This window comes from Miniopterus schreibersii, assembly GCF_964146895.1.
Source record: "Miniopterus schreibersii genome assembly, chromosome: 10".
Classification (NCBI taxonomy): domain Eukaryota; kingdom Metazoa; phylum Chordata; class Mammalia; order Chiroptera; family Miniopteridae; genus Miniopterus; species Miniopterus schreibersii.
The window spans coordinates 42,864,298-42,881,527 of record NC_138110.1 but is presented as its reverse complement, the minus strand read 5'-3'; the positions used below and the strand labels follow the sequence as shown (position 1 = coordinate 42,881,527).

Genomic DNA, 17,230 nt, shown 5'->3' with positions numbered 1-17,230 from the left:
ATGTTTTTGGGACACCCTGTGTCAGAATATTTAAGTTTTAATCGGAATCACCAGAACTATGCAATTTGTATTTAATAAATCATGTGTATGTAAGTCATTCTTACCAGAACAGTGGGAACACTACATAAAACTTACCCGACCATTTTTATTTCTCTTCTCGATACATGTACATCCTACCAACCGTCTCTCCCATGGGCTTACTGATGAGTAAGGAAGGGTTCACCAAAAAGAAACCTGGATTGGGCTTTTTCTTTCTCTGTCACCATTTTCAGCGTAAAGCATATTGCTTAAATGAGAAGAGCAGCAGAACTCTGTTAATTCCTACCCTTTCAACACCGGATCATTTTTGTGAGCGACCCAAGTCCTTTCCTGTGTGACCTTTCCGAAAGGATAGTCCTAGTTCAGCATAAAGCAAGTGATGTGAGGATGTGTACCTCTCCCGTGCTTTTGGGCCCAGTTAGAAGCCCCGTTTTATCGCCTTCCTGAGAAGGCAGCGTCCATAATTAGGGGTAATGGTTTGCCAGGGGCAACAGCAGGCCACTAGGGGTGCCCTTGGGAAGGTTATGCCACGTTTGTTGTCCTCTCGTGATGTCAGATGAACCACCCTAGAAAGAACCATATTTTTTACCTCTGTTTTCAGTCACAGCTGCTTAGTTGCAGTGCTGCTAAAACAACACACGGAGTAAACACATACAGCTTACAAAATCAAGTGATTGATGCTTGCATTTTATTGCTTTTTAAAGAGGATAATTGTTTAGAGTAGAAAAGTAGATTGTAGAATACCAAGCCTATTTATTATAGTGACATTTTTATGGTTGATTTTATTTCTTGAAAGGCATAAAAATACAGTGTTTTCATCATCCAAGAACCTGCCATGTGAATTTTCTACGAAACTCCCTCCTCACATCATTTAAAATTCTTCTTCAAAATACCTTATGAGGTATCTTTTTGTTTCAGGCTGGTTATTGCATCTAATTACTGCATTTTGTTGTTTCAGAACAGTGGCGCATCACATGCTCGGAGTGATAACGGGTTAAAAAAACTGCCAAGTTTGGATCTTTTCCTGCCTTAGAAGCCAGAAAAATGGAGAATTGATATTCAAAGGTAAAACTGCCTCCTTTTCTTTAAATAACACATCCCTACAGCTTTCTCTTCAGCCATCTTACATGAAACAATTTCTTTCTTTCTTTTTTTTTTGATAGCATGGTATATTTGAATATAAATATTTCTGGCTTGTAACTCCAGACACATGAACAGGCAGCTGAACTTAAAGACTGTGGTGTTTAACTCCCTAGCTGTCTGTACAGATTCTGGATGAGATGTGCTTTATGTGTTTGACCTTCCTCTTTGTAGTGAATCTGTGTTGGCCGAGCAGGCAAATACATTTTCATGACTACGGACCAAACTGTTGTACTTGAGGTTAAGCAGGGATTTATGAAAATAGATGGCATAGTATCAGCTTTTATTTTTTTTCTTAGAGTGTTGTACATTGTTAATTTATCAGCCCAAACATGCTCAGTGTGATCTACATGTGCTAAGAAGGGCAGTGGAAACGCTGGAGGCAATACTATGATCTGCACTCCTTTTATTTCATTATGTAGCTTTGGGAAGGAAAAAAAGAAGGGTCTTAATGAAGTACGAATCAGGAATGCTACATGTGTGGAGTCAGCTGGAGGGATTGATATTGCTGAGTATTTCAGTAAACTAGCATCGTTGTTTAGGTGGCTTTTCCCTCTTGGTTGTGGATTGCTCCCAGGGGCATTAACAACACCGCCTTCTGGGCTATGCTGGCACCACATGAGGTAGAAAAGCAGAAAGACACTCAGTTGTCACTGAAGGCAAACACTGTAAAGGCCAGGAGAACCGGGTTGGCACAGAATGGTCCGTTTGTGAGCTGTGGTTGAAATCAGAGGTGGGCCAAGGGGGCGTGATGCGGCAAGCCAGAGGCATCTGTCATAGTTCCTTCCACTTTATTTTAAATCGTAAAACAAATTACATATTCCTCCTCAATGAACGACCTCCAAGAAGGAAGTGATTTGTGTTGTAAAGTCATTAAAGAGTGATCTCCAAATGTTGTAGAACCAGAGTGAACTCTGTTTGAAAACTCATTTCTTCATCAATTAATTTTACATTTCCGACTGAGAAGTATGTCTTGGTCCATGTGCATATTTGAGTCATTATATAATATGATTTGAAGTATGAACAGAATGTTGGAATACCTACGGATAATATAACGTCTTACCATACCTATACTTATTCACTGTATATTGTTTTACATACAAAAGATGTCTGTGGATACACAAACTTATAATGATCTTTCCTATCGTTAACCCAGCTAGCAGTGTCATCATTTGTGTGAAATGAGTGACTTAAATTTGCATGTCAGATCATAATGTCACAGGGATGGTCAGTCAGCACAGTGGATTTAACACGTTAAAGTGAATCAGGGTTGTTGTTTTCGTTTTTGACATAAGGATTATAATAAGGTTTGACATAAGATTAAAATAAAGTCAGGTAAGGGCTTCCTTTGTGTTGTGACCTAGAAGATCATCTGTTCAGAGGAGGAATGTAATCAGACGAACTCTGTAAGGAGACAGGATCAAACTGTGGGATGAAGAGAATCGCTGACAGTAGAGAGCATCTCAGAACAAACCACATCCTGAGCACAGAATCGAAACCGAGTGAGCAGTCCCAGTTCATTTGAGGCAACAATTTCCCGAATTATCAAAGAAAGAATAAACAGCTGTACCTTCTCACCTAAACAACGCGATCACCTCTAAAGTCTTGCTAAATAAAAGTTCTGGTCATGTCTGCTTTTTGTTCAGAAAATATTCTCTGATTTACCAATTCATCATTGTCCCAAACTTCTTAACAAACATTTAAAACCTGCCACTCATAAGTTTTCTGACTTATTTCTGACTTTTCTTACCGGTGGTCTGGGCCACTGTCTAGTAATGCAAGTTCTGTGATTTGTTTCAAGTCTTCCAAGTGATTTTGATGTATTTTGGTTCTCAAAAATTGATTGGTCTGGAATGAGGCTCAAGAATTTGCACTTCTAACAAGTTCCTGAGTAATGCTGATCTGGCCGGTGCTGAGATCCTACTTTGAGAATCACTAAGTAAAACAAATGACCCAGGTTGGTGCTACAAGTTCTACATTGCAGTTTGAGTCAAAGACTGATGGCAATAGGAGGGCTTACTTGCCAACTTCCCCATTGTGGGAGGTGTACTAGTTTAAGGTCAGGGTCTGAGTCTTCTGCTCAGATACCATCTCAATATCATAAAATCCCCAACAATAAGTTGTTAGATACATTTTATATGTCCTGATGTGTTATAGACTTTTGATGTATAAATACGTGTTGGATAATTGGAAGGGGGCAGGGACAGGAGAGAGAACAGGAGGACAGATGGACAGGTTGGCAGCCAAGGATTGATTTCAACAAGAAACGTAACTTCTTACAAAGAAACTGCTCTGGCATATATGCATTAAGGAAAAACTAATTTCCTTCACATGAAAGCCTCCCTATTGTATAAGACCATACTCAATATATAAGACATTTTATTAGTTGGAATAACTCTGTGATTCAGAGCCTCAGTGTCTGGTTATCAGTAGTATTGTGCTCTTTAATAAGCAGAGTCTTTCATAAAGGAATTTCTGCTATTTGATTGAGTACAATGGGGGAAATGTCATTTATATCAAGACAAATTGTACATTTTACTTTATAAAAGAGCCACTGGGTATGTGAAACCAGAAAATCACATGTATTTAATAAATTCCTTTGCAAATGTCTCTTCCTTGAGTTTCAGTTCTGCAGCTGCAGCATAATTTGAATGTTTGTTCATGTTTAGGACAATTGTGCTTTCTGGTTTTTGCCTCCTTGCATTCAGATGTTGCACATTTCCTCTCTGTATCTTTTATCTGCATGCATCATCCCGCGATTGGCTTGGTAAATTTATCTTAGTTTTCTTGCTAAAATAACCGTTCCTGCTGTCTGTTTTCTGCCTACTCTTTGATTTATTCTAGAAATTGGGCTCAATGCCTACTTTTAAAGCTCAGTGTGAAATTTATTTTGTATTTTTCTAAACCAAGTTCCCCATATTTTTTTCTGTTATGTGTTCTGTAGTAGCATCAACTTCAAAATGCACCCTTGAAAAACCTTATTATATGTATATCTTAGCATAAATAATAACAATGGATGACAACATGAATCTTGAAAATTTATCTTTAAAAATATTTCATAACACTTTAAACAGTAGGACATTACAGTTTTCATGTCATGTTACAGCATTCCTAATGGTAAGCTTAAAGGAATAGTCCTACTTCCAGTGCTGTTGTTACTTTGATGTATGTTCTTGGCTGGTTCATTAGGCCTCAGTTACCTCCATTAAAAAAGAGAAGAATTTAGGATAAATGCCCTGTGGGATTCATTCATTGCCTTATCTTGCAATCTCAGGATACATGTCATATAAAATGCTACTTAAAATCAGGCACAAAAGTGTGTGTGTGTGTGTGTGTGTGTGTGTGTGTGTGAATCAATCGAGTAATGGCACATATTTGACAATCAAGTTGAAAGAACAGGGTTTTGAATACAAAAAAAAACTGAGTTCAAAATCTAACTCTCACTTATTAACAGCATGAGCTTGGAGAATTTACTGAACTGCTCTATGTACCTTAGTATCTTTATCTGTAAAATGGGGACAGTGTTAGCATTACCTGCAAGGTTGCCTTAAAGGCCAGAGATAATCTAAAAAATAGCTAGCATACATGCTTAAATGCTGAACATATTTAGTTGTAAAGACCTGTGCGGGCCTCTAAGCTGACGAGAGCGCAAAACTTGGTTTTAGAAGTTAATAGAGATGGTATTCTTATGCTCCAATATAATTCTGTAAGGCTAAGAAATCTTTATTTTAGACTTGAAAAGAGGAACACAGTTTAGGAAATGTATCCCAAATTTAAATATTTGAGATTTACAAAACTAATGGGAAAATTGAGCATACTTTTTCATCTATACAGGATATTTGGTTCTGTACACTGCCAATGATTACACAGAACAAGCAAGGCCCTTTTTTTCAAGAGCAACTCTTGGTGTCAAAGCATAAAGTTTGCAAATTGTATTTTGTCTTCTGGTTTGCTATCTAGACACAGTTTTGGCTGAAATTAAAATAAAGATTCTTTAAGACAAAGGTTTAGCCTGAATAAATATTCATATACTCTTTACATCTGATTTTAGTAAGTTCAAAGGTATTCCTTTCTCTCTTGTCCTCTAAAAGCCTATTTTTATAGCCAGTTTGCCTGATGCAGCCTTATACCCACAGGCAAAAGAAATCAAATTTTCGTCAATAGATGATTCATTTGCTACAGAATCCATGCAAATGATGAATTTTTCCTGCTCCTTTTATTTGTTTTTGAGGTTGAATTGTCACTTTGTTCTTGATTAACCCCAGCACTCTCTCAGCAGAAATTCAGAGCTGCTTATTTAACAGGAATAGATAAAGCTTTGGGAGAATATTTCATCAATCTTAGCAGAGGATTTAATCCTGTTGGTATTTTAAAAATTTTAATATTCTATAAGTTCTCTGCAAGTTAATGTGTTTTAAGGTATAGCTTACTATTTTACTCTTATTTTTTATGTCAGAAATAATTTAGAAGCTAAGAACAACCAGTGCTGTTTGAGTACCGTGATTATTTCAGACATCTGTAAGATAACTAAAATCTAATTGTGGAATGTTGTATTTATTTGTCATGTCTCAGAGACATATCACTGTCAAAATGAAAATCATACTGATGAGGCTGTTTCAAGCCCTAAGGAGAGACACACACACACACAGTTTATGGTGGTAGTGGTGGTAGTGAAATTGTTTACTTAGACAACTCAGTCCTTCACAGTAGCATAGTTATTTCTACATAGACCAATTCTAACTGAAATTGTCATTTTTTATGAAAGGACCTATTAAATACTCTCTGAAAGAAACACAAATATTCTTTGCTGTATGATTGAATAACTTCTTTATAAAATAGTATAATCGGGTTTATTACAACTCACATTTTTTTGAGTATTTGTTGACACTGTAAGAATACCCAAGTACAGTTTACTAGGTAGTAAAAAGATGCATTTTGGTGAGAATTATAAGAGAAAAAGAAAAGGAGGGAAGGCATGTTGGCCGAGTTTATTTCATTCTCGTTATATTCTCATCATGTGCTAGAACCTTTCACCTAAAATGTCTTATTTATATATAAAAGCTAAGCTTAGGGGAAAGATGATGCCATTTTAAACATTAGTGCCAGAATTATTTACCATTCCAATTTAATCTCGAATTATAAATCAAATAAGGTACACATTTGGCAAAATGATTGTAGTGATACACAATGCCCGTCCCTCTGGCACTTCAAATATTGAGGACTTTTTTGGTTGTTGGTATTTATTTATGATTAAAAACATGATAGCAAGTGTGTATTAAATACTTAGGCATATTGCAGTGTAGGGGAGGCATATTTTTATATTTACCCTCTTAGGGTCTTTTGCTGACCCGGAGAATTAAATTGACATAGATAGATTAACAGGAAAAAAACACACAAACTTATTTAATGTATGTTTTCTTTTACCTGATATTATTCAAGTGTCTGGCTCAAAATAATCCCTATGCCATAGTAGCATATTTTGGGGTGGCATATTCTGCCTCCCTTCACCAGGCATTGTTTTAGCATTTCACCTAAGTTACCTCACTTAATCCTTACTATAACCTATGAAAGAAACATTTTACAACTACAAGGAGAAATAATCAAATCTATCATCATAGTAATAGATTCCACGGTATTTTCTCAATCATAGAGGAAGCTCACAAAAAAATTTGTTGAAGATATAGATGATACGAACCACACTAACAGGCGTTGTTTACCGGTCATATATAGATTCTGCATTTAACAGTTGGAGAAAACCAACTCTTTTCAAGTTCATGTACAATATTTTAAAATTATGTGCTAAGCCATGAATCAATTCTGAAATGTACTCTTCTTGAAGAATCTGTGGAAAAGCTAAATAACTTTCCAAACAGCACAGAGCTAGTATGTGTGGAGCAGGGCACAAACCCGGACAGTCTGCCATTAGAGCCGCTCGACTACTGCATTATCTGTCCACAGTGGTTGTCTTACAGGTAGAAAGCAAAGAGTTGGTCTTTAAGAAATAATTTAAACTTTTATATCAGGAGGAGAGAGCTAGAGATTAAATCTAATTTATTAGGTTATATTTTTACACAAGGATGCTACCAATTTGAGATTAACCAGTTGGAGTGTTGTTACATGACCTATGAAGGTAGACTTAGAAAAAAACAATTCAAACCATAAATTAAAAGTAGATTTAAATGATTGCTAAATGTTTGAAGAGCAAAAGCAAGGCAAGAATGACATCATTTGTTATTACCTAAATTAATTCCCTATAATAACTCAGACATGAATTATTCATCATGTTTGGGCCTATGTGTTAAATAGGAGGACATCCATTGGTGTTTCACAGTCACATTAAACTTATTACTTCCAAAACTAAACTCATAAATGCCTCCTCCTATCTGTTCCTCCCTCCTCTGCTGTTCTCTGTCCCTACCTATGTCACCACTACCCACACACCCAATTACTTAAATTAGAAACCTGCGAATCATCTATGAAATCTCTTAGCCTCCCACCTTTGGTAAATTTGAATGAATTTGTTGAATGAAGTTCCATATTACCCATCTAATATTTTAATGCCCTAGCTGGGTGATCACAGACAAAGAGAGTGCAAATATCAGACCTTATGCTCTGCGGATGCTTTTTAGTGTGTTTTTGGGTTCTGGTCACACTATTCAATTCCCATGATTGTTTTCTTCTTGTTGTTGTTTGCATTTGCTGCTAGTCGCCGTGTTGGTGATGAGCATAAACACATTAATGGAAGATCCACTGTAGAAAGGCTGAGATGCTTTCTTTCCTACATGAAGATGTTATATATGTTGACAAATAGAGTGTTTTGCCTTTGGCATGCACACATTCTCAGCAGTATTGCACTCCTTAATTATATCCCCTGGGAAAAAAAAAATTGGTTTCCTGGCAAGGCAGCTTTCCTAATCAAAGACTTCCTGGGTCTTAAGTAATAAGAAACTCAAATGTTTCTAACTGAAACTTATAGTGAGGCTTAATTGGGCATATATTTTCATCTCCTTTGGGGATCTAAAACTCTAAACATTACAGATAAGAAAATATTTTATGAGGGACACAAGGAAGGCGTCAAACACTTGATCCATTTTTATTTAAGAGAAGTAATTGGTAAAGAACATGCATTGGTATTAAAAGCTTAAATAATTTATCTCATCCTTGACGTTTAAATTATTGCTTCTTTTCTGCTATTTTCATTATCATTATGTTTAACTCAAACTTATATCTAAGTATGGGAAATTGTGCATAGTTAGAATATGAAGAAAGGTTCCTTGGGAGGTAAACTGGGGGCCTGAGTTCCAGTAGAATTTTAACATTAAGATAAACCCTACCTCTCAACCTCCAACCCCAGAGAGACAGTTATAAGAAGAATTATGGATTGAATTCCAGGGAAGACCCTCAGTAGGGGGCAGGAAGGGAAGAAGGAATTAACTGGGAAGTTCAAAGAAAACCAGAGCTGGACACTAGTTAAAGCGTTTAAAAACAGATTTATTCAGGACTATTGCAATAGGAAAAAAGAGACGTCAGCATACAACTGGGTTCAATTCCAAATACACCATGGACAAGTGGGGATTTATGGCCAAGGAGCAGGGTGCGGGTCAGTGGGTAAAATTTGAAATATTTTACCCAAGAGTACGAAGGGATTCTGCTTGAACAAACCTAACAAGATTCTTGCTGAAAGCAAATCAGGGTGATCAGATACCAAAGAGTGGAAGATGAAGAATTTGATCAGATACCAAGAGTGATCAGTTATGGAAGGTGGGAGGTTCTCTCTAAAGTGACTTAGTAAGATTCTTGTTACAACTGGGTGATGCAAACTAGACAAGGACAGACACTGACTCTACGGGGAGCACTAGGAAGCCTAGAGAAGCCTGACTGCAGTTAGAAGGTTGCAAAAGGGCCAAGAGAACAGGGATATTTTGTCATGAAGGCTAAAAAGAAAGTTTCAGGATTCAGACTAGCAAACTGAATTAAGGTGGTTATAGCATAATTCTAAATTTAGCAATTTCTTTCAAATACGACATCTATTTTATTTAGTGTAAGCTGTGAAATTATAAATTGTCATCTATCTCACCTATCTGGCATGTCCATTTTCTAAAAATAGAATGACCAGCTCCTGCTGGGTGGCTCAGTTGTTTAGAGCATCCTCAGGTACACCAAAAAAGTTGCTGGTTCGATTCTCAGTCAAGGCACATACCTAGGTTGCATTGGGGTTCAGGAGGCAATGGATTGATGTTTCTCACTTTGATGTTTCTCTATCTCTACCTCTCCTTCCCCCTTCCTCTTTCTCTCTAAAATCAATAATATATCCTCAGGTGAGGATTTTAAAATAAAATAATAAAATGGTAACCTCAAAACCATTATCTCATTGTCAAAATCTTGGGGTCATCTTTGACCCTTCCCTCACTCCCTTCCTATTTATCCATCCCCTCACTAGGTCTTGGTTGTTTTTTCCCCCTGCTGCTTTCAGATTTCCTCTCTCCCTGCCCTGGCCAGGTAGCTCAGTTGGTTGGAGTGTCATCCCAGTGAGGACGTATTCCCAGGTTGTTGTGAGTTCAGTCGCCAGTTAGGGCTTATACGGGAGGCCGCTGATTGACATTATTCTCTCAAATCGATATTTCTCTCTTTCTCTCTTCCCCTTTCTCTCTCTCTAGAAATCAATAAAAATGTATCCTTGGATGAGGGTTTAAAAAAAATAATTTCCCTCTTCCTAACATTCTGTCCACCATCACCCTCACTGCCTCACCCTCAACTGCTGCTGTAGCACCCCTCCCAGTGTTTGCACCACAGGCTGACCTCATTCCAAAATTCCATTTTGCAACCCATCCTTAGATTAACCTCCCCCAAATACCATTTGTGGTATGTTTTAATAGTGTTTGTTGAGTCCTTGTGTGCCAGGCACTCTGCTAAGTGTGCTATTTCATTAAATTCCTATAACCAATGCTAAGGAGTAGGCGCTATTATTGTTAGACTGCAAATGAGAAATTTATCTTTAGAGAGTTTGAATAACCTACCCAAGGTCACAGCAACTAAGTAGAAAAGTCTTTCCCCGAAACCTGAACCCTGAACTATTGTTGTTGCATAGTGCCTTCTGTGGCCATGTATAGAAAAGACAAAGGTGACTGGACTCCAGGATATAGAGCTGGGTAAACTATGATTAGATTGGGAGAGGTTCCATTGATCTCACCCAATGGGCAAAAGTTTATTCAAGATTTTTAAGCTGGGAATGAGGAGAAAAGTGATCAGATGGTTAACGGGTTAAAGGGATTAGACTCTGGGAAGATCCTTGTATCCTCTGTGTCTCTTCCCCTTCATGAACCCTGCCGTGAACCCTTACAGAGAGCGTGTGCTGTCCTCTCTACCTGAGATTGTCTTACTGAATCTCTCTGCCTCACAAATCTTCTAGACACTTCCCTAGTGTAACCTTCCTCGGGGAGTATTCGGTCTCTCCTGCAGACACCAACAGCCTCTCCTCAAAGCCTTTAGGGTGTTGAGAACCTGTCATGTAGCATGTTGTGTAGGAATTCACATTGAGTCTCACAAAATGTTATTGGAACACACAGAGCTGTGTGACTTGCCTCTCTAGATTTTATCTGAACCATCTTTGTGTTACCAATGCCAGATACCTAGTAAATACTCAAATGTGTAATGAGTACACCAATTACCTTTATCTGTTTATATTTTTTATTTTATTTAAAAGATTTAAAACTCCTAGATAACAGGAATTATCTTTTTCATGCTTTTGTATCCCTCATAATACCTAGCAAAGTGTATTCCATAGAGCAAATAAATGTACTTGGTTTATTTATCTTAACAGCTCATCATTTTATGTTGTTTACCGTGTTTCATTTTGAATGCAAGGTACTTTAGAGTAGAATTTTAAGTGAATGTTGTTTTGCCAGAAATTAGTATAACACTAGACTCTCTTGGAAGTTCCTTTCTGCCCCAGGATTACAAAATGTTTACATACTAGATAACTGTTTTTACTTGGTTGAATGAAAATAGAGGTGGAAATAATATTATCAATTTTTATTGAAATTTGACTATGTAAAGTACAGGCTCTATGCCATGTACTTTACAGGCAATATATCATTTGTTCTCATAAGACCCTATGGAGTGGGTATTATTTTTAGTTCCACTTTACCAATGAGCAAAGAAAGCACAGAATGTCAGTAATATCCCCATGGTCACACACCTAATGGCAGAATAGGAACTTGAACCCAGGCACCATGGTTCAGAGTCTGTGTTCATTCACTCAATTAATAGGTATTTTTATAACCTTGTCTATATCAGGCATGATTTTAGGCTCTAACAGGTGGCCAATGAATGTGTACTTAATGATTATACTCTGAGTTCTAATCAAGGATATTAACTGACTGATGTATAAAAGTAGAATTATTATTTAGTGGCGAGTGACTCATTTTGGTGAAAAAATGACTTGTATAAAGCATCCCTCTTTAGTTTTCAGATGTTACATGCTGTACCAATTCATCCTCAATTAAAAGAAAGCAATTGCAAAGTGACTTGGAAATAGTCAATTATCATTTAAGCTGCCAAGCTTCAGGAATTAGCAATCTAGAATTTGCAAAAATGTTAAGCCAGGAAAAAGAAGCCATAAAACACCAATTTCTACTGCTTTTGAAATTCTTCCAGATATTAGTAATCGTATTATAATTTAAATTTTGAAATCATAAAATTTTAAAGTTGGATGGGCTCTTCAGGATCATCTGTGCCGACTGTCTACTTATTGCCAGAAGAGTTCGCACACATTCTCAGAATAACAGCTTTGACAGATGTTTCTCTAACATCTGCATAGAGTCAATAGAAACAGTTAATGGAATTTTTTACACTGTTACTAGAACAAGGAATCTCACTTGTTCATGGAATTGCTGTAGGCTGAGTCCCATAGTCCTGACACTCCTAAGTAAGCATTGCAGAGATGATGTCCAGATGGGTGGAGTGGTCAGGGGCAATTTAAAACAGCCCACAACTTCCCTTTTATCCTTGCTCACCTCCCTACAAGCCAGATATGTCAGGAAAGGCTGCAGCATCCTTTATAGTCATGGAGAACGGTGTGTCTTCGAGGATACAGATTAGCCGATGGGGATGATGGATCAGTGTGCCTGACATCTCTCATTCCAGGATGCACCATTTCCCACCCTCTTCTTCATAATTAGGGAAAAATAGAAGAGTTGACCAAGATGGCTTATTACAATATTTATACAGCAAAAGAGTTACAGAATGCTGAGGTGTTATTTACCGTAAGTGGTACATTTTCTGTCAGCTGCATACTTACCCAACCCATAAAATATTTTTATAATACTTTAATTTAGTTTTGCAATCACTAGGTCTTCATGCATTCCTCTTAAACATATAGAAACTTTAAAAGGCTCTTCCTTTCTTCATCTCCAAATATCATGGTTAGTTTTTCTTTCTGTGAAACTTTTCGGAGGGGCATCTTTATTTCTTGTGCTGCATGCAATAACTAGAAATTTAGATCTCACATTTCTGTAGCCCTTCTATTGTAATTTATCAATTAGGTTTGGATAGCACAGTTGTACTGGAGGAGTGGGGAACCTTTTTTCTGCCAAGGGCCATTTGGATATTTATAACATCATTTGAGGGCCATGGAAAATTATCAACTTAAAAATTAGCTGTGAAAAAAGCGCCTAGATTTATTGAATTTCGAGTCCTGCCTGTGGTTGCCTTGGCAGGACCAGACCAAATGATTTTGTGGACCATACATATGGCCCGGGGCCTGACGTTACCTACCCCTGTTAAAGGATGGCCTTAGACTGCAATCCCACTCTCCCCTCCCTACCCTACAAGCCAGAAAACCTTCTGCTGTCTCTATAGGCTCGTTAATTGTTATTAATTTACCATTAATTTATTTCAGAACAGAGAACAACCTTTGGATGGAAAATTTGGAGGCACTTTGGAAAAACTATAAGTAAAGAGACTTAATTTCCAGTTTTTCCCACCACTTACCAAATCTGTGGCCCAAAATGTGATATTGAAAATCAAGAGATCTTGCATTTGTTTCTAGCTTAATCACTGATTCTCCTAGACCTTGGACATATATTTAGTAAATGTACCTGACCTTGGAGGTTTTGTGAATTAACTTGGATTTTTGCTGGTATCATGCTGCGTTTCCCTGCCTGTCTGAGCCAAGGTTGCCGTTTAAGGATCTGCTTATCTTTGTAAGGACTTGGACATTTCTGTCCTTCTCATCTGTCATAACTTTTTGTTTACTGGGGGCATTCTTCTCCACTCATTTGAATAGATAGCATAAGGAGATTGTAAGTAGTAGTATCATATTTTCGCTTATGAAATCAGCAGTTACAGGAGATGCCCAGTTGCCTTTACTGACATGGAATGCTGGTACAGAACTTAGTGGTGTTCTTGGGGAAAATATTATGTAGCTTCTATTAAAAATAAGGTTTACTCAAACTCAAAATGCTTTAAAAACTCAATCTTTCTGTGGACTGTTGCATTCAGTGACTTCTTTTGACATGTGAACCTATTTTATACAGTCTTGAACTATGTCAAATGAATGATCTAGATGTGTTTCTCAATGCGTTCGTGGTGATTGGATGATTGAAATTAACTGAAAGCCTATAAATTACATATGCAAACTTATATGTAATGTTAGATGCTTTGCTGTACCTGAGATAGGTATCTTTAAAATCTCCTATCTTTCAGGTCTTATTTTCTGAGGTTTTAATTTACTGTTATGTTAGAAGAGAAATTAGCAATAAACTAGAATTTTTAAATTAAGTTTATTGGGGTGACATTGATTCATAACATTATGTAAATTTCAAGTGTACAGCTGTCTAATGCATCATCTGTATATTGCGTCGTGTGCTCACCACCCAAAGTCTAGTTTCCCTCCATAACTTTGACCCCTTGACCCTCTTCATCATCCTCCCATCTGCCTTCCCTCTGGTAAACACCTTGCTGTTGTTTGTATCTGTGAGTCTGTTTGTGGCATAATAGGATTTTAATATCTGTTTTCCTATTTTATAGTAAATATGTGATCCTCACAATAATTTTCAATTATTCTTTCAGATAATACCTTTTTTTTTTTCCTGAAAAACCATTATGAAGGCGATTGCCAGTGAGTGCACTATTGTGGCAGTCCTGGTTTTGCTCCTTGAAATCAGTTGCCTTTTTTTGTTTGTTTCATCAGTGAGTCAACTAAATGTTTCCAAATGTTTCCTTTACTGTCCTTCCTCTGAATCTGAACTCTTTCTTGTACTTACTTTTCCTCTGCCCTCTTTTCTTAATTGTACTTCTCTACCCCTCCATTTCTGCAGTAAAATTTGACTAATCATTAGAGTGTCAATACCCTGAGATGTCAAGAAGAAGAGATTAAGTAGGTGTGTTTTTTTCTTTTCAGAAAAATATTTATTCTTTTGAAATACATTATTGGGAACTAATCTGTTTCTCCTCCTACTTTGTGAAAAGTGAATGTAGGTGGGTGCATGGTGGCCCAGGTTGGTGATCAGAATTTCCACCTTGTTTATATTTCAACTCAGCTGATTTCTTCTAGTGCCTTCTGAAAGTATGTAATTGTCCAGAAATTTCAACTGATATCACAATGTTCTGGGTCAAATGAGTAGGAAAACAAAAATAATCATTATGCAAATCTTTGTCTTTAAAGTAGAACTGAAAGGCTACTGCTGTAAATATCAAGAAAAACCAAGTGAAGGCAATTCATCTTCTGGACATCTGCTATGCTTCCTCTTGTTAGGAGGGGGGAAAGTTTTCATTGATTTGGGACAGCCATCTATAGAGGTTTTATCCTTTTCAGAGGTAATTTTTGAAAAGTTATTTTGATATCTATATATCGGGTTGCTATGATTTAAAAATAAAAACATCTTTCAGCACCATAGGTAATCATCGTTAGAGTAATGAGGTTGCTGCAGTGATGTTGCACGAGACTTGTGGCGGGTCAGGGAAAAGCCATCTTATGGTTTTAAGTAGATTATATATCCTTAAAAGTATCTTTCAAGAAGAAAGGTATCTTTTTTTTTTTGGAACTATAAATGCATGGCTAAAATATATAGATACATACAAATATGCTATATATTTAAACTATCCGTATATATGTATAAATATAAATGCATATACATACACGTGCATTACATTTGGACAACTACAATCAAAACAAATAGGAATGGAAATGTTTGAAAATGTTACACAAGTACTTTATATATTTTGTGCATGGAATTGAACAGGTTAAAGCTGCGCTGGCTCTTTTATGAGCTTTGTGTTTTACAGAGAGCCGTAGTATAGAAATTGTCCCTTTGTAATTGTGAGCAAATGAGCTTGTGCACAGCTGAGATTCCTATTGTAATATCTGCACTTAAAGGTAGTACAGAGTCAGCTCAGAGACAAAGTGTTTAATAACGGTAGAGAGCCCCCCCATATCCATCTTTGCAGTGGCTTTTATTTATTTTATAATGACTCCCCGCCCCACCCATGAGAGGATTCCCCCACAAAGAGCTGCACTGGGCCCCCGCCCTGCACGCTGCCGCGGCCAGGTGCTTCTGCTTGCAGGCTTCCGCCTAGAAGCCTGAGCCCAGCTGCGCTGGGATTGATTCCTGCCACACAGGAGCTGAAGAGAAAGTCTGAAGTAGGTCAGAAAACTGCCTCACTCATCAAGTCTCACAAACTCTGGCTGGTGCCCTTATTCCCGTCTTTACTGCTGCTTTGTCTCTTGGTCTCTGTGGTTCCCTCGCCTGGTGGCTTCAGTCACACTGGCCCTGTAGAGTTTGTAGCATCTACCTGTGGACCTAGCTCCATGCTCTGACTTTGGGACAAGTGCTTGGCCCCGGACCAAGTCATAAAGAGTGGTAAATCTCTGGCCCAGAAAGAAGTCAATCTGCATTTAGTCTCAGTGTTTAGCCAACTTGAATTAGCTTCTTCAGTGTCCCTCAGTTTTCCCTGTGATTAGAGGTCATGCCCTGGAATTGTTGATTTTTTATTGTTTTATATTTTTTTAGTCCGTGGCTCAGCACTGCTGGGGGCTACCACACATCCGTGATCCACATAGACTTCTTGAATCTTTATTATTCCAGTCCTATTTCTGCACAAGTTAGACACAGGGTCTGGGTCTTTTGCTAATATTGTTTGATTCTCTGCAATCTGTTGAAACACCACTTGAGACCACCCTGTTGTCACTAATGACTGGAATGCCCCTTTCTTTGGTCTGGCCAGTTGTTCTGCATCTGTTATGATTTGGCTCAGGTATCAGTGTATAAGCCTCCTCTGGCCTCCCCCACCACCTCACACTAACATTGCTAGGTTGGGCTAGGTGCTCTCTGTGCTCTCCAGAAGGCCTGTGCATATTTAAAACATATGCATTGACTTATAATTATCCATTTATGTGTCTGTCACTCCCTCCCCGCACACACTGGTGCCCGATACAAGTATGTGCTTTTAAAATGTTTCTTGAATGAATGAATGAGTCTTAATTAAGACTTGTGTTCTTATGTGCTAGGTCTACATACAATAACTGACCCTTGGCCTTTATCCTATATATTGACCTCCAAGCTTCATTCAATTATTACTAGCCTTTGCTGACCATTGTCTGTATTTAAGCTATGACATTTGACCACCAAACTAGTCTGCATGGTTGCTTGCCTGGTGCTCTATGACCTGATTCCCGTGTGCCTTGTCTTGCCCATTAACTCTGGCTAGTGGTGGATAGTCTCCAGAAAGATCCGTTGAAGTTTCTACTGCAGTTGACAGTGGCTAAATGTCTGGGACATATGCTGCTTTTTCTGTCTCAGGCTGGGAAACAATCTACATTAAAGTAATGTGATTCTCATGAACTCTGAACATATCAAGCCTAGTCCTTCCTCCTTAAAAGGAAAATAAAAAGTATTGAATGACTCACCTTTAACACCTTTAATGGTGATTAACAGGATACCAAAATATTGTATGGTGAAGGCCTGAAAATTCAAGGTCATTATTTCAAAGTGAGCAGATGGTATCCACTGAAACCCAAGCTCCACCGGGGGTCAATAGCCATTTTGGACCC

General features: G+C 37.7%; 1 protein-coding gene across 3 annotated transcripts in view; it reads left to right on the top strand.

Moving 5' to 3' along the window:
• The window catches only part of DLGAP1 (DLG associated protein 1), a gene marked incomplete at its 5' end in the record, with an annotated part of 591,758 nt that overhangs the window by 208,141 nt on the left and 366,387 nt on the right, over positions 1-17,230 (top strand). For all 3 annotated transcript variants that reach the window (XM_081149669.1, XM_081149663.1, XM_081149670.1), the window contains one exon: positions 998-1,104. The remainder of the gene's footprint in view (positions 1-997; positions 1,105-17,230) is intronic.